Genomic DNA, 21,912 nt, shown 5'->3' with positions numbered 1-21,912 from the left:
GGCTGTGATTTTAATGGTGCTACAGGTGAAGTGTCACCTAGGCCAAAAGTTTTCAGAACTCCTCTAAATACCAAATATTGGTATATTTAACTACTAAATAAGCAGTCACATGTGCTGTTACCTTTCGAGCACTATGGTCATGATTTCAATAGTACAGCAGATGCAGTGACACAGGGGGGCCAAAGCTCTAGGAACCCCTCAAAACACCAAATATTGCTATATTTTACTACTCAATAGGCAGTCACAAATGCAGTTATCTTTCAGGCACTATGGGCATGATTTGAATAGTGCAGTAGGTTCAGTGGCACAAGGCCCACAAGTTGCCAGAACCCCTCTAAACACATAATATTGTTGTTAAATCAACTCATTTTATTATTTCCTTATTTTATTTTTCAAAATATTGCTATTATTTACCCACCCTATATGACTAGTAATAGCACAATATATTGCTTCTTTATCCATAAACATGTCATAACAATCTAACAGACTTTCTGTAACTTATATTGTACAACTGCTCAGCAAGCTACAACGTACAACAAAAAACAGCTTTGTATTCATCACTTAGGTGAAACAATGCATTTACCAATTCTTGTTTTTGCTTCTTTTTCTTTTGCAGCTTTTGCACCTGTGACACTCATTTGAGTAGAACAATTAGAATGATGACATCTCAATACACTTAGCAGGTACCTTGCATGATTTGTGTGCATTAGGGCCTTACTCAACAACAACTTTTATGTATATGACTGCCCTATAGGTTGAGCAGGCATCTCGTATGGGACATACTTCAAGTACAATTTTCAAGCAGTCAGCCTCACAATCAGTGTATAATTTGTAAAAGAATAGGTGCCAACGCCCAAAATGCTACACAGATGTCCACGGGCAGGGCTATCAAAGGTAGAAGTGCTGAATATCAAGCCTTCTGACTCTTGATTCCACCTCATGAGTCTTTAAACCACCATCAGACAGTCCTGCCTCTTTAGTTTTTTATTTCTTACTTTGTCTTCCTCCTTCTCTCTCTCTTTCCATGTTTTTCTCTCTCTTGCTCCAAATTAAAGTCTGACAAAGAAACATAAGTGCAGGCTCCCAAGATTAGGTGCCGGTGCAACCACCAGCTCAAATTAAGCACTGCTCCCAATACATTCAGCACGGATCTCGCCCAGTCTTAATTGACACAAAATGCAAACAATTTTGCGTACAGTTCTCTGTGTTACGCGTGGATACAATGATGCAATTAAGCACACAGCTAGTTGGGCCAGGGTGTACATTCAGTTTTTATGGTCTGGCTTAATAGCACAGCTGATGGCAGACAATTATGTGAGCATCACTAGAGATGGACTTTAGCTCTGCCCACATGTGAGTTGCCAGGAGTACATGTTGTGAGTGGGCACAATTTGTGTGCTTCCACAAAAAAGGTTCTTACCCTCTGCACAGCTTCGATCATTTTGTTTATTTATCCAACAGCCTACATTTGTACTTTCAGGGGCACAGACATGACATTGGAATGCTATTAAAGTGTCTCAGATGACTAGATAATTTGTTTGATTTTTCTCTGCAGGAGCACAGATGGGAGGTGGTCAGTCATTATGTACATGGATTTTTGGGTTTGGCTTGACAATATAACTGTGACCTGACATTTTAACCTTCACCAATATTATTCTACAGTTTTTTGCTTCCACACAAATACATATGTCGATTCCCATGCTATTTACGTATAATTGTTCACATTACCATGCAACATTCCTTTAAAGCCAGACCTACTGCCTTTGTCAATGCTTGCTTTGCTTAAAATTAATAACTGTATCAGAGCATGCCTTTCTCTAGAGACCAAAGGCAGATTTTGACGTAAAAGTTTGCGGTGGCTAAATGTCTGCAAGAGATAAAAACAGAAGTTATTTGCTCAGTTAGTTTGAGTGGGTGGTTCTAGCTCTCTGTCCATCTATGAAGGAAACACAACTGCCAGACGTCATTAAGTTCACACTGCTTGAACCGGTGATACAGGTAAGTGTGTGTAGAAGCGAATTCAACTTGTGGCTGGTATTTCACATTCAATTAAACTCAAGGGCGGAAAAATCAATAACTGCCTTATATAATGCCTCCCTTAATATGCAGGGTTTAGTAGAAGGCTTTCAGTCGAAGGCGGCATTCTCCAGTCGCGAGGATCAGGCATTAAACACATAAACAGGCACCATCTGTTTAATTGCCACATAAAACTAACCGCGCGCTCAAGGTGTCTTATGGTTCACACACTTCATTACCTCAGTTCCGGGCTGTCTCGGACCAAGACAGACGGCGCTGCTCCCAGAGTCATGTTGCAGAAAGTGACTGTTGTGGGCAGTGTGAGAATGTATATCGCAAGTGAACACAGAATGCAAGCTGTCGTTTTCACATAGTGTATTTTCTGTTCATATATGTAGGTGAAGGCTTTAAGCAGGGGGGAGGAGAGGGATGACAACATGGTGCGGGAGGTGGAGTCTGCTTTGAAGGCAGCCGCTCACTCAGGTGACGTGTCAACTGTTCCATATTTACAATAATTAGAACACTATCATCCTATAATAAACCTCTGGACTCCTTTTTTACATGTGCATTCTGGCGAGCCACTATAAGAAGATCACGTGACATCTCGCTTGTTATAATTTATTACAGGTAACTAGACATTGAACGACCGGCCTGCTTTATTCAACACCTAGAACACATTGGGCCTTATTTATGAAGGCCTTGCTCCACCGGTGCGTCACTTTTAACATGGGAAAAAGTGACGCACCGGTGGCGCAAGGCCTTCATAAATAAGGCCCATTAAGTTTATAGAGTGTGGCCTATTACCCGTGAGGGTGGCCGGGCGGAGGAGGAGATTAAGTAATTTGCCCAGAATCACAGGATGTTGAGCAGACGCCGAGACTCGAAACCGGATCCCCATCGCCTGGGTCGGGCGCTCTGGCTACTGTACCACACCCTGTCTGTCCACCGTGGGGGAAAGGGATTCCATTCATCTAGCTTCAAAGGTTTCCCCACTATGTGAAAGCGGCACCCTGCCTAGGGTGACGAACTGGCATTGGTGCAAATTCAGGACGGTGAGTGTAAAAATTCAGGACAAAGGGGCAAAATTCAGGACACAAATTCAGGACAGGAGGTCAAAATTCAGGACAAAACTTCAGGACAATAGGTACTTTTTACAGACACATCAGAGGTCGCGCAATAGTATATAAGTAAGCCCAGCCATTTCCAAACATATTCAACCGTTTGCAAACCTATCCATCATGTATCCTTCCATCTATCATTTCATTCATCCATCCCTTCATCCATCCCCTCATCCATCCTTTCACTCATCTCCATTATCCATCCATCCATCCATCCATCCACCATTTCACCCTATCCATCTGTACACGTATCCATCCACTCTTTATCCCATCCATCCATTCACTCATCCATTCAGCCATTTACCCTTTCACCAATCCAGCCATCCTTTCACTTACTAATCCTTTCACCCATCCACTATTTTAGTCATCCATCCATCCTCCCTTTCTTTCTCCATCGACCCTTTCACTTAGCCATCCTTCCTTCCATCCATCCATCCACCCACCCATCCATCCATCTACTCATCCACTCATGAATCCATCCATTGATCCTAGCACTCATCCATCTATCATTTCACTCCTTCACACATCTATTCATCCTTTTGTGCATCTACCCTCCCTTTCACTCACTCATCCATCCTTACATCCACCCTTTCACTCATACGTCCATTCATTCACCCTTGCACTTATCAATCCATCAATCATTTCACTCATCCACTGACCCTCCCATCATCCACCCAACCATCCACCCACCCACCATCCATCCACCCACCCACTCATCAATCCTTTCACCCACCCACCATCCAATCCACTGATCCATCCTTTCACCCACCCACTATCCACCCACCCACTCGTCCATCCATCCATCCATCCTTTCACACACCCACTCATCCATCCATCCATCCTTTCACCCACCCACTCATCATCCATCCATCCTTTCACCCACTGACTCTCCATCCATCCATCCTTTCACCCACTCATCATCCATCCATCCATCCATCCGTCCTTCCCCTCATCATCCATCCTTCCCCTCATCATCCATCCATCCTTTTCCCTCATCATCCATCCATCCTTTTCCCTCATCATCCATCCATCCATCCTTCTACCCACCCACTCATCATCCATCCATCCTTCCCCTCACCATCCATCCATCCTTCCCCTCATCATCCATCCATCCTTTTACCCACCCCTCATCATCCATCCATTCCCTAATCATCCATCCATCCATCCATCCATCCTTTCACGCACCCCCTCATCATCCATCCATCCGCCCTTCCCCTCATCATCCATCCATCCACCCTTCCCCTCCTCATCCATCCTTTCACCCACCCCCTCATCATCCATAAATCCATCCCCTCATCATCCACCCATCCATCCTTCCCCTCATCATCCATCCTTCCCCTCATCATCCACCCATCCTTTCACCCACCCATCCATCCATCCTTCCCCTCTATCCATCCCCTCATCCATCCATCCATCCCCTCATCCATCCATCCCCTCACCCATCCCCTCATCCATCCATCCATCCTCTCACCCATCCATCCTTCCCCTCTTCCATCCATCCCCTCATCCATCCATCCTTCCCCTCATCCATCCATCCTTCCCCTCATCCATCCATCCTTCCCCTCATCCATCCTTCCTTTCATCCATCATCCATCCTTCCCCTCACCCATCCATCCATTCCATCCATTTATCCTTCCCCTCATCCATCCATCCATCCATCCATCTCCTGCTCCATCTATCCTTCCCCTCCATCCATCCACTCCATCCATCCATCCATCCTTCCCCTCATCCATCCGTCCTTCCCCTCCATCCATCCATCCTTCCCCTCCATCCATCCATCCTTCTCCTCATCCATCCTCCTTCCCCCTCATCCATCTTTCCCCTCATCCATCATCCAGCTACCCTTCCACCCCTACATCCAGCTATTTACATTTTCTCTCCATCCTTCCCCTCACTCATCAATCCATCCATCCTCTCTCAGCCATTTATTCAATCTTTCATTCATCCATTCACCCTTTCACTAATTCATCCAGCCATTCACCCATCCCTTCACTTACTTACTCGCCGACCTTTCCATATTAATTTTGAGCTGAGCCCTTTTGAGAAGAGGCCCATCAAGAACTTCACCCTCGCTGCAGGGGCCGTTCCAGGACTGGGACAGAAGCCACCCAGGGAGGAGACAGGATCCACCACAGGGGGGGGACAGGAGCCATCACAGGTGGGGGTGGACTGGAGCCACAACATGGGGGGACAGGAGCCATCACTGAGGGGAGGGCAGGAGCCATCACAGGAGAGGGAACACAGGGGTGGGCATGCAGTATTCTAGTATCATCTTGGGCTACTCTCCTGCACAAGACAACGAGAAGACAGGCTCTCTGTCCAAAATGCCATCCTCCACTGTGATGTACAGTACTTACAGGAGATACTCTAAGAGAACTGATTGAACTGATTGTCCTCCATACTTTGTTAATCAGTGTGGGTGCGATTGTGCCATTTCTTTATTTTCTTACATTATAGACTGCATGTTTGAAGAACCGAGGTTTGCTTACAATTTAGTGACAGTAGTTAAGCTCTGTGAAGAGAACCACGTGCTGCCTCAGTGTAATCAGGGGTGTACCAGTCAACAAAAAGAGAGAAAGGGATTCGGGCACTCTTGGTCCCCAGTCAATTAGTAAATAAACAAAGGAAGAGTGTCCGTAGAATAAGCGTTCAGAATGATTATAGCACGTGAGATTGAGGCCAGTTGTAAGTGGTCGTATGGAAAGACCAATTTCAAGAAAAAATGCAAGATTTTTTCAGGAAACCCTCACTGACCCTAGTGGTGACATGCTTCATCATCGGGTCCACCGGGAGAGATCGAATACCTCCCCGGTGTGCTGCGACGCCAGGAGACTGCGGAGCAGGTTTTCGTGAGGGTAGGGAGTGAAAAAAGTAGTGAATTTAAAAATGTCCAAGGTTGTACCAAAAAATCATTTATTGGTTGGTCAACCTGACATATTAAAAGCTTTCTATGTGTGGGGAAAACTAACCAAATAAAGTATACTGGTGTTTCCCTTTTAAAGAGAGGTCAACATGTTTCTGCCCGTGTTATGTGTGACTTTACAGGGCTTTCTTTAGGACCAGTTTGCGAGTGTCACCTTGACAGGTCTGGGCACGCTAAGGCCCACCCTGTCAAAGGCAGTGAAAGTTAAGAATAGCACTATGTGTGAAAAGGTGCATGAAAATAAAATCATACAAACTTGTAAGTATGGGGTTTTACCTCTATTACGAGGAACCTAGAAGTTTGTAAACAAATGAACCACGCCCCATAGAACTCAGGAGGGGGGTGGGAGTGAAAATGGCACACCGCCCGCAACGCTCTGCACCCTTTCGGTACCTAGCTGCTTCCTCACTGGATCGGATTTTTTCTTGAAATTGGTCTTTCCATACGACCACTTACAACTGGCCTCAATCTCACGTGCTATAATCATTCTGAACGCTTAATCAGGGGTGTAATCTGGCCGAGTCTCGGATGTTTGGGGCCCTGGGTATAAATGGAATGTGTGAGCCCCCCTCTAAATAACAGAGACATGAAACATTCAGGGCTGTTTGCATGTGTATAGATGTCACTGCTCCTGAACCGGCAGCCCCTCCCTCTCAGTCACCTTCGAAGCACCTCTTAACAGGTCATCAAGGGCTGGAGGTGTGAGGGTTGCCATCCCGCTGTGCCTCTCCAGTGCTGCGGGGCATCTGAGGAGCTTTGGTGCAGCATCGGAATGAAGAAAAGAGATGGGTGCAAGCTGTGCCGGCTTTAGGGTGGAGCAACCGGTGCCCTGTTAAAATGACGGACAAATGGCGTCCGTTAAAGATTCCTTCACGGACAACGGACAGACGGCCGAAATTACGGACTGTCCGTGAAATTTACAGACGGTTGGTCACCCTAACCCTGCCTGTCCGGCTTCCGCTGTCCGTATCTGAAAGTCTGGTGGAGGTGTAATGCTGGTGTGTCTACGGGCTCACCTCATCCTTACCACGACCACCTCTTCGGGAGAAGGGGCCCTTTCAGTTAACAGTGAGGGATTCGCTACAGCGTGGACGCTTGCACCCGCCTCCTGCTGCTTCTCACTAGTGAGGGACTCCCTACAGCGTGGACGAAATTGGGTACCCAAGAACCGAAAGGATTAAATGAACGGATAGATTTATCCTGTTTTTTATAACTTTGCTCATGTCTGTGGTTAACTGCTGATAAGTACACATGTATATAATCTGTATATATGAACAATATGATGTTTTCAGTATTCTGAGCCTGCTTACACATCAGTCACATTGTTTTACTTTTTTGGGAATAGTGATGAGGTTTTTTCGGATTATTGTTCGGTTTGGAGTGACTATTGATAATTTTCGCGGATAGAATCTTCAGTTACAGTTTTTCAGTTGAGGTATTTACTCACCGCAACGATGGCGGCCGATTTTCATCTGAGAAAATCAGTCCTTTGTTAGTGTTTCGTTGTTGGACTTGTCAGTCATAGCATTTCTTTATTAGTCCTTTGTTAGTGTCTATCATTGTACTCGCTGGTCACAACGTCTCGTGATAGCGTAGTTTTGCGGAGTCAAAGGACATTTAAATAGAGTGGTCCTCTGTTAGTGTTTACAGCGGAACTTGATGGTTACAGCATTTGGTGAAAGCGGAGTTTTTCGCGGAGTGATAGATACTGGAGGAGGTTCAAGCGGAGTTCTAAATTTTGAACTACAACAAAACCGGTAAGATTTGAGATGTTATAGTAATAGGGATACGTTTGTACGGCAAGGTTCGTTTAGGCTTTTTGAGAGAGGGTTTAATTGAGACACTATGTGTTTGCGTTGTCGTTTTAGGGGTTGTTACGTGGTCGCGTTCTACGTATCATAACATTTTGAAGACTGAGATCAGGATTGGACACTATCGTAGCCGTTTTTGGTAAGTCGATAATGAACAGTTGGTATATTGTTGATAACATTCAGTGCAATACTAGGTTTCGTTGATGTAGGGTTGCTGTAATTTTCCAGGTACCATGGGCGTGGTTTTGAAAGTATCAAGTAAGCAGATTCATTGGTTTTTCATGTTATGACGGTGGTGTTGGTTTCTTTTGGGTCACACACACTTTTGTGCGGTTAAAGTTACTTCATATTAAGTAAGCATGTTTCCTTTTTGTACATGTAACATTGTTCACCCCAGTTGTGATTTAAAGCTCATTGCTGTGTATTATTATTGTAGATGGCACTTGCTCCTGATGAAGGGTCCTGTGAGACCCGAAATGCATAGAGCATCTTGAAAAGAACAACAGAAGAAGACTGTCAGAATTTTTTTGTGTTTTTGAAAAAATCATAGCATGTTTTGTACAGCATTTAAAAGAAGTTTTATGATTTAAGACTATGTGAAATAAGTGAATATTTATGGTGTCAAAATAAATGTTCAATCAAGTGAAATATTTTTGTATCATTGAGAAAAAGTGTTATTTCAAGTCTGGGTAGATCCCACTGGTAAATGTGCGTAGGGGTCGGGACCTGTGGTCTCGAGGTAGGGAGTTTATAGTTTTCGACACGGCTTAGACAAACGTGTCACCCTTGCAGCACGCCAACCAAATAGATAGAAAAATCCAAATCAAATTAGCATAAGCGCATCAGCATTAAGCTTAACAGAAGGTAGTGCATCTCTAACTCTTTTAAAAGTTTCAGTTTTTTGTCTACAAACACGAGATAGCACCCAACCATGGCATTTGACGCCATTACCAGTATGACTGACAATAGAGCGAACACGTTAGCATACACATTGGAACAAGCTTCAGACATTTATTCACTTATCGGTGAAGTTAAAACATCCAATGTAGAAGGAAGCACAGTAATGCAGCAGCTAAAACAATTGGAGTTCCTGGTTAAAAGAGAACTGAGTCAGAAACTACATGCGAGTACTTTGATCCAGTACCACAGAGCAAAGAGAATTCCTCGTGGCCTACGAATGGCGATTAAACCCATGCTATATAGATTTCATCTTAACAAAGACTTTATGGAGAAATGGTATTCCATTCTGAACAAGTGTTCTTTAGACTTGATCCTACTTCTGGTGGAAGAATTGGCAAGAGTAATAGAGGAATTAGCTCTTGAAATCAACGAGATAAAACAAAATCTCTCGGAAAGGATGGAACGTACAGATTTTGATAAGGAGCTTGAAGAATTACAAATACGTTTAGAAAAACACGCAAAAGAAGTTCAAGAAGGGAAACTCCAGAAATACAAAAGGAACACCTTGGATTATAAATTAAACGAGGTGTACACCTGGGCTGAGGTGTACGCTCAAAGACGGTCTTATCAAAGAAAGAAGTCATCAACTAATATCGCTACATCAGAAGAAAGTAGTGTTTCTGATTCTGAAGTTACAGAAACTAGACCAGCAGCGAAAACACAGATGAGCGACAAGACATGTACAAAAGAGTCTTCATCAAAAAGTGGAGAAGGAACATCTAAATCTAAGGATTTTTTACCCCAGGCAACGGATGCAAGCCAAACACCCAGTTCATCAAAAAATCAAGAAAAACCAGAAGAAGTATCCGTAAAAGGTCGGCTGAGAAGCCAAAGGCAAACTTAGTGGTTAACATTTCCAACATACCACTCACGAATCAACAAATCAACATTCTGAACAAAGGTTTAAGTTTTGTACCGACTTATGATACTAATAGTCTGGAGATTGAGGTAGCTTTCTATAAATTCATGAGGATTCTTCGGCTGAAACATTTTTTCAACAATGTGTTCACAGAACAAACACAAAGACCAGAACCAGAATTTTTAGAATTCAAACCTAAATCTAAGTTTCAAGCTCCAGTATCCCACAAAGTACTGGATGCGTTCGAGAAGACTGTTTTGCATGACTTGCATCAACTGAATTTGCATAAAACAAAGAAAAAGAACATGTCATTCCATGACAGACGGACTCTACTTAATCTTCAAAACAATGACCAATTGATAATTCAAAAAGCTGACAAAGGTGGAGCTATAGTTGTTATGGAGACAACCTTTTACATGGCCAAGGTGAATGAGCACGTGCAAGACACGTCGACATATTTAAGACTGGAGGAAGATCCCATCAATGAACTTAAAGTTACCCTGTAAACGATTTTGGATAAAGTTTTGATGAAGGAATCATTACAGCCTCTACACGACAGTTCCTCACAATTGATCTACCGAGACAACCGAAACTGTACATGCTTCCCAAGATCCACAAAGATCTTCGAAATCCGCCAATGAGGCCAATTGTCACTGGATGTGGTACCATTTTCGAACCGTTAGGCCAATACATAGACACCTTTCTTCAACCGTTCGTCCAAAAATGGCAATCATATGTTAAAGACACGACAGATAGTATCTTCAGTTGCAGTTTTTCAGTCGAGGTATTTACTCACCGCAACGATGGCAGCCGATTTTCATCTGAGAAAAGCAGTCCTTTGTTAGTGTTTCATTGTTGGACTTGTCAGTCATAGCATTTCTTTATTAGTCCTTTGTTAGTGTCTATCATTGTACTCGCTGGTCACAACGTCTCGTGATAGCGTAGTTTTGCGGAGTCAAAGGACATTTAAATAGAGTGGTCCTCTGCATCTCTAACTCTTTTAAAAAAATGAATGCAAAAGGGCCAGGATGTAATTTCTTAAATTGTTACCAAGGAGGAAAGATTTAAAGTTTTTCAGGAGGGATAGTGTGCCATGCTTCCTTGATCTTCTATCACTGGTGTAATGAAACTTGAGTTGGCCCCCTTGCAAGACTGGTGGATGCCCCCCCTCCGGACACGATCGGGAGAGCTCCGACCAGAGTGCTTTGCTGAGGGGGCCCCTCGGAGCTTGGGGGACCCCCTGCACCGCGTGGGCTGCAGGGGCCTGTGTTACACCACTGTCTTCTAAGCAATGTGTTTATCGAAGAAGAAAGTGGAAATGGGGTTGTTTCCAAGTAACATGGCCATGGATAACAGTTAAGTATTGAAGTTATCTGGCTTAATGAGGCATACTTAAAACTAGTCTAGTTTCCTGTTGCTCACAAAGAGGAGAGAGCAAGACCTATTTGGGGTGAACTTCCTGTAGCTGCTGGACATCCAGGGCTGAGTAAGGTGGATACAGATTTCCCTGCAGACATGTGTATCATCAGTGTATTGGTGAATTTTGGGGTGGCTACAAGTGAGTCAGGTTACCAGGGGCTCCATGTGGTAGTTAACGATGAAGTTGAGCCTCCTTCAAGTGTGGCATTTGGGGGGAGGGGGGGGTGCTTTTTCAAGCTCACAACCCATCAGAGGAATTCTTTACCACTAACTCTGAAAACAGCACCCTTACTCATGCTTTTCAGGAAACATCTTAAAACCTGGTTATTTAGTCAATCATCTCTCCCACTCTGCTCAGGGTTGCCTCCTACAGTTCTGTCCAGCACCAAGATGCATATTTGTGCGTTTTACAAATCATAAATGATTGGAAGAAACCAGAACCTCCTTCTCTAAGCCCATGGGAATGGCAACTTTGGAACCTCTTGACAATGGAGAGGCTCCCTTTCAATCCTAATGGGGAAGGCTGTACGTGTGAGCCTTAGCAACCTAGCATGCTCCAGGCCTTAGGTCTATTCTCTTGAGACCCCATTTTACTGCATGTTTAAACTTTTAGCATGGGATCTGCTGCTTCTGATGTTGGGTAGTTGAAGGGCTCTGCTTTACTCTTCAGTTTTGTATACCTAGAGCAACTTGTGTAATGTGTTAGGGTTCAATCCTGCTTAGTTAGGAAGAAGGTGTTATTTGTAGGTACATGCAGGCTGATTAATGTTGTTTTAAATAGTATTTGGTGTTGTTGGACTTTCAACTTGAACACTTATGCTATTGTCGGTTGCTTTCCTATTAAAAACGTTTCATTAACCTCATGCGCGCCAGCGGAATTCCGCTCGCACGCTGAGATTTTTTAAATCGCATGTTACGTGACGAGCTGGGCTCGTCATCAGCGTGCGAGGAGGCTACGCCATGATGAGCCCAGCTCGTCATCAGTGTGGAAGGGATTAAAAGGTTTTAGGAAGCAAACGCATACAAACCACAGATGGATGGGATTCTTGTATTGATCTCAGACACTGGCATTGCAGTCCATTGTTATCTTGCACACCTTGCCACCTTAGTTTTGACCCAGCCATATACAAATCATTCTTTACCCTTTTCCAGTGGGAACAATCCAGCCCGAACTACCAAGCCTTTTCCTCACTGCACCGGACTACAAGCAGCCCAGGAACAGCTTTGCCCTAGTTAGGGATCATCAGCAAGGTATACGTTGATTCCAGTTACACAGAACTCAATTCAAATGCATTAAATAGTTCAGACCATTCCAAGTGTATCTGGAGCCGCCGGCGGTTACTAAGCAACCAAGCTTGGATACTGAGGTGTACTTGTGGAACCAATAACTCCAATTTTATTCAAATCTAGGTCCCTCAAGAGCTTACAGGCCCTCATCTTCAAAAGACAGCCAAATTGTATATGCTGTCATTTATTGGTGCTCTTTCCCTGCTTCACTATTTCCCAGAGTCCTGATAAAGACCCCCCCAAAAGCTACCTTTATGACAACAGGGGTCGAAACGTTGACGCACTATTATTGTTATTAAACATAGGCAACAGAGACATGTTTATCTGTGCCTAGAATGTTAAGTTTAGGATTATATTGTTTTGCTAAGCAAGAAGGCGGATTTGGTCTAAAAACCACATTACCTTTCGTTCCTGCAAGCAATCACCCAACTCTCCCTGAGCACTCACTCCCTCCCTCCTTTTCTGGGCACCAATGTGTACCTATGAGGATTAATATCCTATATTTGTGGTTTGTTTAATTCTATGCCTGTGATGAAAAACTAAATCATAAGCAATCATCTGTCTTTGTATTGACGTCTGAACTATTTAATGCATTTGAATTGAGTTCTACGTACAGAAATCTTAAGAACACTTGTCCACTGCGACCTCCTTTTTTGTACCATTGTTTACCCAGGACCAGTGGTCCTGCGGGTCACCCCATTTTTAATACTGATTCCAGTTACACAGCGTGCACAGGACCCACATCTGGGCATACCCATCTCGCTGTGGGTGACACACTAAAGTATACAAAACAGTGATAGATTGAATGCTTGAATTAATCTCAGCCACCGCTAATTACTTGGGCTGCAACCCAGTCCACTATTAATTTGAACACCATGCCATTCAGTTTGGACCCAGCCATTTGCAAATCAGTCTTAACCTTGCTCCAATGGAAACAGGCCAACCCAAACTGCCAAGCCAGGTCCTCACTGTACTGGAGTAATACAAAGCAACCCAGGACCAGTTTCAACCAAGCTAGGGCTCATCAGCCAGGTATAGCTTGATTCTAGTGACACAGCGTGCACGGGACCGACGTCTTGGCATACCCATCCCACTTAGGATGACACACTAAACTATACAAAGCAGTGATGGATGGGGTGCTTGAATTATTTGCAATCACTGTTAATTACTTGGAGCCACATCCCAGTCCATTGTTATTTTGCACACCATGACACCTCAGTTTGGACCCAGCCGTATGCAAATCAGTATTGACAAGTGCTTAATTTGAGCTGGTAGTCGCTGGTCGGGCCACCAGCATTCATTGTTAGGGAGCAGCACTTATTTTACTTCATCAGACATTTAAAAATAGCAACAGAGGGAAAACGTACAAAGGGGAATGAAACAAAGAAGAGAAAGTAGGCAAATCTGTCTCAAAAGTAGAGAGCTGGAACATGTACAAGTGAGATAAAGGGGCAGGGAGTGTCTGGTAGTGTAATAAAGAGGCTGGAAGTGGACTGAAGACTAGCCAGCCCTGTGATTGGAGCACTGACATTTAAGGGCACTGACTGCAGACGTCTGAGCACTGCCTTGGGCACAGAAACTCAGGCTATTACAAATTAAGCATTGGTCTTGACCCAGCTCCAATGGGAACACTTCAGCAAGAGCTATCAGGACAGGTCCTCAATTAATGAGAATACAAGCAACCCAGTGACATGGTGTGCACGGGACCCAGGTCTTGGCACACCCATCCCACTTAGGATGGCAGATTAAAGTATACAAAACAGTGATGGATGGGAGTCTTGAACTAATCTCGGCAACTGGTAATTACTCAGGACCATATCCCAGTCAGTTGTTATTTTGCACACCATGCAACCTTAGTTTGGACCCAGCCATATGCAAATTAATCTTGACACTGCTCCGATGGGAACAGTCCAGCCCAAAATGCCAGGCCATTTCCTCAGTGAACTGGCTCACTAGCAACCCAAGGCCAGTATCACCCTAGAGAGTGTTCATCAGCCAGGAATAGCTTGATTCTAGTGACACAGCATGCACAGGACCCATATTTGGGCATACCCGTCAAACTAAGGGACACACATTAAAGTATGCAAAACGATGACGGATGGGATTCTTGAATTAATCTCAGCCACTGGTAATTATTCAGGGCTGCACCCGATTTCATCATTATTTTACACACCTGGTTACCTCAGTTTGAATCCAGCCATATGCAAATGAGTCTTGACTTTGCTCCAATGGGAACAGTCCAGCCCGAACTGCCAGGTCATTTCCTCACTGAACTGGAATGAAAACAACCAAGGACCAGTTTTGCCCTATTCAGGGTTCATCAGCCAGGTATAGGTGATGAATACAAAGTGTGCATGGGTCCAACATCTGGGCATACCGATCCCACATCGGGTGACACTCTAAAGTATACAAAACAGTGATTGATGGGATGCTTGAAATAATCTCAGCTACTAGTAATTACTCAGGTCTGGATCCAGAATGAGGTGGCATGGTGGATGAAAAATTATGGAATGGGATGTGGGCCGAGTGATTGCCAGTGGCTGAGATTAATTCAAGAATTCCATCCGTCATCGTTTTGCATACTTTAATGTGTGTCCCTTAGTTTGACGGGTATGCCCAAATATGGGTCCTGTGCATGCTGTGTCACTTGAATCAAGCTATTCCTGGCTGATGAGCACTCTCTAGGGTGATACTGGCCTTGGGTTGCTAGTGAGCCAGTTCACTGAGGAAATTGCCCTTATAAGGAAGAAACTGATCCTGGGTTGCTTGTGTTTCGGTTCAAGGAGGACCTGGCCTGGCAGTTCCTGTGGGACTGTTATCATGTGGAGCAGGGTCAAGACTGACTTACATATGTTTGGCTATGGTGAATCCCGCTAGCACGTAGTCCCAGGTGATCTTCGTCTGTCCCCGTTTTGCAACTCCTGACCGTTGGTGCACGGCTGTGGATGTGTGGAGTCTCCGTACTGCGTTTACCGTTTCCGTTGTTTCTTGCGCTGTTTGAAGGTGGAGATTAAGTGCACAGAGCCGAGGCGAAGCTGAGGCAAATTTAAAAAGCATCCGCCTCTGTCCAGTCTCCTTGCTTTGGCTTTTCAAACATATTGCCCGCAGCGCGGAGAAGCTGCTTGAAACCTCGAGGGCGGAGTACAGAGCGTCTCAGATGGCATCCAAAGATTTCGGATTGAAAGGGTCTCGCTGCACTGGGGGTTACTTGGATATGGTGAGAGAGAACTGAGCATGAGCATTTTCTTAGTGGAGCCCTACTTGGCTGCTGGATGCCGGATGTAAAAGGTGAATGGCTTTGGGAGAGAGAGGGACCTGCTTCACCCGGTAAGCATGCTGGGAGTGAAAAGTGAGTGGATGGCTACTTCAGGACATTATTGCATTCAAACTTAGTACAAACTTGTAAAATCAAGAGGGCTGGATCTTTTTTTTCTTTCTTTCCCTTTTTTTGTGCTCTAAAGAAAAAGTTTGGGGAAGCATCTAAAAATTAATAATGTACTGGCTCAACTGGAGGTTAATATGGCACCTAAATCTAAATCTCGCACTACACAGTTAAAGATGGCCTCTGCAACAGCAAGAGCTGAGCGAGCACACAAAGTGTGCCGTGGATCAGCCCCAATCACCAGCCCCATTAGTTCAGAGGATGACATTTTGGAACAGGGTGAGGGCGATCAGGTGGATTCAAGGGGTTAATAGCCAAGAGAGTGCCGAAAGCCCAAGCCACAGACGAACACATCTAACTTCGGAGGTACTAGAATGTGTTAACGAATCATCTGGACTGGCAGTGAGGGGAGAAAGTTTTGATAGTAACCCCTCAGTCGTGGATCAGGATGGAACTGGGTATCAGGAGAATGCTCAGAAAAACTCCTCCAGTATGCCTCTGGGCAAGGAGAAGAATACTCGTTATTCGCAAAATCAAAAGCGCCTCCAACTCCTCCGCAGCACCTGCTCCCTTTATCAAGTCAGGCATCAGAACAGGATACACTAGGTGCACAGGACACACAGGATGCACAGGACGCACAGGTTATGCAGTCTCGACCCTGTCTTGAGCCAACTATGCAGGTACCCACTCTACTCTTTCGACCGTTGGAGAACCCATCATTATCATCATTGATGCCTGTAGCAGTCAATGGAAATTTGGTATCAAGTCAAACTCAGCGTTTGGAGATAGGAACTACCTTTCAGTGGGATATAAAAAGCTTTTCTCAACGTCATTCTTGATAAGATAAGAGAAATGAAAGCCACTCAAGCAACCGAGATAGCTGCACTGCATGTACGTTTATAAAAAATCTAAGAGGTAGTTGGATCCTATCCGGCAAGATTGCAGGAGGCTGAATCAAAAATCTCACTCCTGGAAGATCAGGTGACTGTGATGCAGCAGCAGGTCTCAATAGATATAAAGAAGAAAAATCTACTGGAAACCAAGATAGAAGAACTGGAAAATCATCCTGATGTTCAAATCTGTGGGTAGTTGGAGTCCCTGAAGGTTGCGAAGGATCACAAGTACTCCAGTGTGTCAAATCTTTTATTAAAGAAGACGTCCTCCCTGAGTTCTCAGGAGATCTCACAATTACACTGGCACATAGAGTTCCTGCGCAGCCATTCCCTAATTCGAAATTACCCAGAACTCTTTTAGTGAACTTTGCGGACTATCAAGTAAAGGAGCAGATTTTTACCAGAGCAATCCGGAAGAAACACTTTTCCTCTCGAGATGTCCCAAACTGGCACATTTTTTCAGATATGAGCGCAGTGGCAGCACGTCGCCGGAAGGAGTTTGTCAAGCTCCAATACTTGTTTAAAGCACAGGGGGCTCAAGCGGCCATTGCCAAAAAATCAAAATTACGCGCCTTAGTCCAAGGAAAGTTTTATATGTTCACTAGCCTTGATGAAGCCCAGGAGCTGCTACAAAAAATTACTAACGAGAAGTAAAGAGTCTGGACTATTTGTCATGATGGACATTGGCTTTTGTTTTGTATGTCTCTCTTCTCCTTCTTTTTCTTTTGCTGGGCAGGGCGGGGTGAGGGGTCACATTAGGGTATAATGACATGGCACCCAATTCAGGGGGTACACGTAGGGGGCAGGCAGCGGGTAAGGCGGGCAATTCCTTATCTGCTATATATAGGAAGGGTCACAGGGGAGTGGTGAAGGGTGGGGGAGGAGGATGGGCACAGCGTTGGGCGTGGCAGATAATTGGAAAAAAGTGAGCAGAATTAGAGAAATAATTGTAAGTATTAAGGTTGTTACTGGATACAAATGGCACAAATGGTAGGATGGTATTTTGTTCTTTACTGTAATATGGATCCAAATCTGAGGATCATATCGATAAATGTTAATGGGGTCTCTAACAAGAAAAAATATGGTGGGTTGATTAGATGGCTTACATTCTTCTCTCCTCAGTTATTGTACCTTCAAGAGACCTACCTGAAAACCAATACTCCTAAAATTCATATACCTAAATATTACTCTAGAGTACTAATTGTCTCAAAAGGGCACGCTGTGAGGGGGGGTCGCCATTTATTTCACCCAAGGCATCAATTGTGAGATACATCAAGTAACAAGAGATCCTCAAGGGAGGTGGATCTGGGTTACCGCTGGGGTAAACCGGGCACTGTTAAATGTCATTAATTACTATGCTACAATTAATGATGATCCAACTCCCCTTATAAAAAATAATGAGCTGGTTAGAGGTAAAGAGGGACCAATAGTCCTAGGAGGCGATTTAAATTGTGTCCAGGATCTGAAAAAGGATATTTCAAATAAAGGGAAAACACAGTTAAAACCGAGGAAAAAGGGGATTTTAGACTCTATGAAACAGGATTATCTTTTGATCGATCCATGGCGGGAGCTACATCCAGGCGATACACAGTTTACCTGTTACCTCTGCTTGGGAAAATGTTGGAATCCAAAATAAATACACAACTTAGTCAGTACTTGGAATCCAATGGCATACTGGATCCCTCCCAGTCGGGCTTTCATCCCGGTTTCAGCACAGAAACAGCCACATTGGCTGTTACTGACTCGCTGAGACATACCCTCGATGCTGGAGGATCTTTAATCCTGATCCTCTTAGATCTCTCCGCAGCATTTAGCACGGTATCCCATCAACGACTAGCGGAGAGATTGATGGAGTGTGGCATCGGGGGTATAGCCTTACAGTGGCTGAGGAATTTCTTAATGGACAGATGGCAAACCACCACACTTAGACCATTCGTCTCTAAAAATAAATTCCTGTTGGACAAAGGAGTGCCACAGGGCTCTTGTTTATGCTTCACCCTCTTTATTATATACTTGGCCCCCGTGGCCAAGATAGTCCAACCTTTCGGCTTCGAGATAGCCTCGTACGCCGATGACACGCAGCTGCTATTTTCTATAGGCAAAAATATGATTGCCGAGAAACTATGCTTTTCTGGTGGTTTGCTAGCAATCGCAAACTGGATGAAAGAGCGTTGTCTTCAGCTCAACCCGGGAAAAACAGAGCTCATGATTTTAGGCAATGATGCCCATTTTTGGACATCTGACTGGTGGCCCCCTCAATTGGGTAATGCCCCAATTCCGTCCTCCTTAGTGAAAAGCTTAGGAATCCAGCTCGATGATATGCTTAACATGAAAGACAATGTAAAGAATATCGCAGGGTCCTGCTATTACAGCCCGTGTCTACTACGTAGAATTATTCCCTACCTGCCACTTGAACACCGTAGAACTGTAGTGCAAGCAATAGTCATTAGCAGGCTAGATTACGGAAATGCTCTGTTGGCCGAAGGAGGCGTTACCACCCTGGAAAAATTGCAAGTAATACAGAACACTGCTGCCAGAATGTTCCTAAACCGTCCTCCGGGTCCCCATCCATTCCTTTGCTCAGACAACTGCACTTGCTTCCGGTGGTAAAAAGATCTTTTTTTAAGATCTGCTGCCTCTCCCTTAAAGCACTTAAAGGTGGGGGACCACGTTACCTTCAAAACAAACTTTCCGTACAATCACGTGAATGCAATTTAAGATCTAACGTTCAAGCTCTCTTGAAGATTGCACGTATTCGGTTAACCCGCACAGGTGGCAGAGCTTTCTCTCACATAGCCCCAAATACTGTAACTCGCTACCTGTGGCCCTGCAAAAATCCAGCACTTATATGTCTTTCAGGAAGCAATTGAAAACATTACTGTTCTAAGCCCACCTTTTTTTATAAAATGGTCTTTCTACGTCCCTCGTTTGTGGAATCCTATTGGTAAGCGCTGAGATGCCCCTGGGTGAGTCACGCACTATACAAGAATTCATCACATACATAACATAACAACCTGTTACTCCCAGCGGTATAAGTCAGCCTACCAGATAGACTTTTTTGATTCCTCGTTATGTTCATTGTATGAATTCTGAAATTAGAGCAAATTCCTTTTCAGACCATTTCATGCTTATTATTGAGATTAGAATAGAAGGGGTGAAACGGGAGCAGATGGATAGGCTCCTCCTCTCGAACCCTAATGGGATAGAAGAGATGAAGGAATGGATCAAGTTATTTTTTCAGGAAAATAAGGGCACAGCGACCCTTTCCTCAATTTGCGGGGCATCTAAGGCTACAGCAAGGCACCAGATGATAGCTGTCTTGGCATTACAATCTAAGGTGCGGAGGCATCAAATAATTAAACTACAACAAGCCATAGATTCAGCTTTAATGTAGAGGGATAGTCGCAAGGGAGAACACCAAGAATTGGAACAGCAATTAATAATAACAAAACAGGAATTAAGAGAATTTTTTACTTTTGCCGAAATAGCCAGCTCCAGGACATGTCAACAGCGTGTATATGAGGAGAGTCAGTTAGTTGGAAAACTCCTTGCCTGGTCAAGCAAAGCTAAGCAGGAATCAATGTTAATTACAGAGCTGATAGAGCCAGAAACCGGGGTTTTGATTATAGATAAAGATAAAATAGCACAAGCATTTCTCAGGCATTATCACAAGCTTTATGCAACTGAGTTTTCGGTATCCAATGAGGCTATACCCCAATATTTGGGGGACATTAATCTCCCATGTATGACAACGGATCAGGGAATTGAGGTATACACAGAGATTACCTCAAAAGAAATTAAGGAAGCCCTTGCCTCAATGCCTGGAGGCAAGTCATCTGGAAAAGATGGCTTACCCACAGAGTTTTATAAGGTCCTTTCAGAAAAATTAACACCTTTCCTGCTAGAGCTATTCAATTTTGTGAGAGTGGGGGGAAGTTCCTTCTACTTTCAAAGAGTCAACAATAATACGTTTTGGTAAAAAAGATGAATGCCCCAAAAACGTTAATTCATACAGGCTAATTAGTCTGTTGAATGTGGATTATAAAATCCTAATAAAGATTTGGGCAAATCGTTTTCTCCTATAGCGCAGAAGATTATCCATAAAGATCAGATGGGTTTGTTTCTGGTAGACATATGTCATCAAATACTGGGTTTCTGGTCCAAGCACTTGATTTCTTCAATTCAAATGAACTACCTCTTCTTATAATGACAGTTGATGCTGAAAAAGCTTTTGACCTAGTTAATTGGGACACTTTTTTAATTCTTACAAAGGTCGGGTTCCCAATCCATATCACACAAATTCTGGCAAATCTATTTCAAGGGGCTCAGGCGCAAGTTATTATAAATTCCCAGATGGCAGGAAGAGTGCCTATAAGACGAGGAACCCGTCAGGGATGTCCTGTATCACCTGCTTTATTTGCTTTCTTTATAGAGCCCCTAGCGGCAACAATTAGAGCTAACTCACAGATTCAAGCGCCCCTGGAAGGAATGCCAAAACTAAAATTATTCGCTGATGACATTATTCTTTATTCAGGCCAGAGGAGCAGAATATCAGGACAAGCTTAAGTGAATTTAAGAAGTTTAAAGCTATTGGAGGATATAAAATTTATCATAATAAAACGGAAGTCATACTACTTAATGCAAATAGTCAAAATCTCCTTGAGTCTCTGCAACAGCAAGCCCAATCTTCAATGCCAATTTGTTATTTGGGGGTTTATGTAACAAGGAGCTATGAGGAACTTTTTTAACTGAACTTCTTAGCAATGTTTATAAAAATTAGAAACTTATTAGATAGATGGACCCTACTACCACTCACAATAATTGGTAGAGTAGCACTTATTAAAATGTCCATCTTACCATTATTATTATTTTTATTTTCGAATGTTCCAATAAAAATCAATACTATATATTTTAAAGCAGTTAGATGTTATGATCCGTCAATTTATTTGGAATAAAAAAGCGTCAACAGTAAGATTTCCAGTCCTCCAGCTAAATCCCAGACAAGGGGGTCTTACACTTCCAGGGTTTCAGACTTACTATGAGGCAACCCTGCTCGATATAATGGTTAGAATGCTAGATGGTGAGGAATGTCTGGATAACTTTCTTATAGATAAGATGCTTCAGGAAGCAGAAACGTGTACCAAAGTCTTTATTAAAACAGCTAAATTACCAAAAAAGACTCTCTACAAGCCATTGTCGGGGCTAGATGTGGGACCAGCGGAAATTTGTATTTCTTGAGCTTTC

The sequence above is a fragment of the Lissotriton vulgaris genome, chromosome 11, assembly GCF_964263255.1.
Source record: "Lissotriton vulgaris chromosome 11, aLisVul1.2, whole genome shotgun sequence".
NCBI lineage: Eukaryota > Metazoa > Chordata > Amphibia > Caudata > Salamandridae > Lissotriton > Lissotriton vulgaris.
This window is presented reverse-complemented; position numbering follows the sequence as displayed.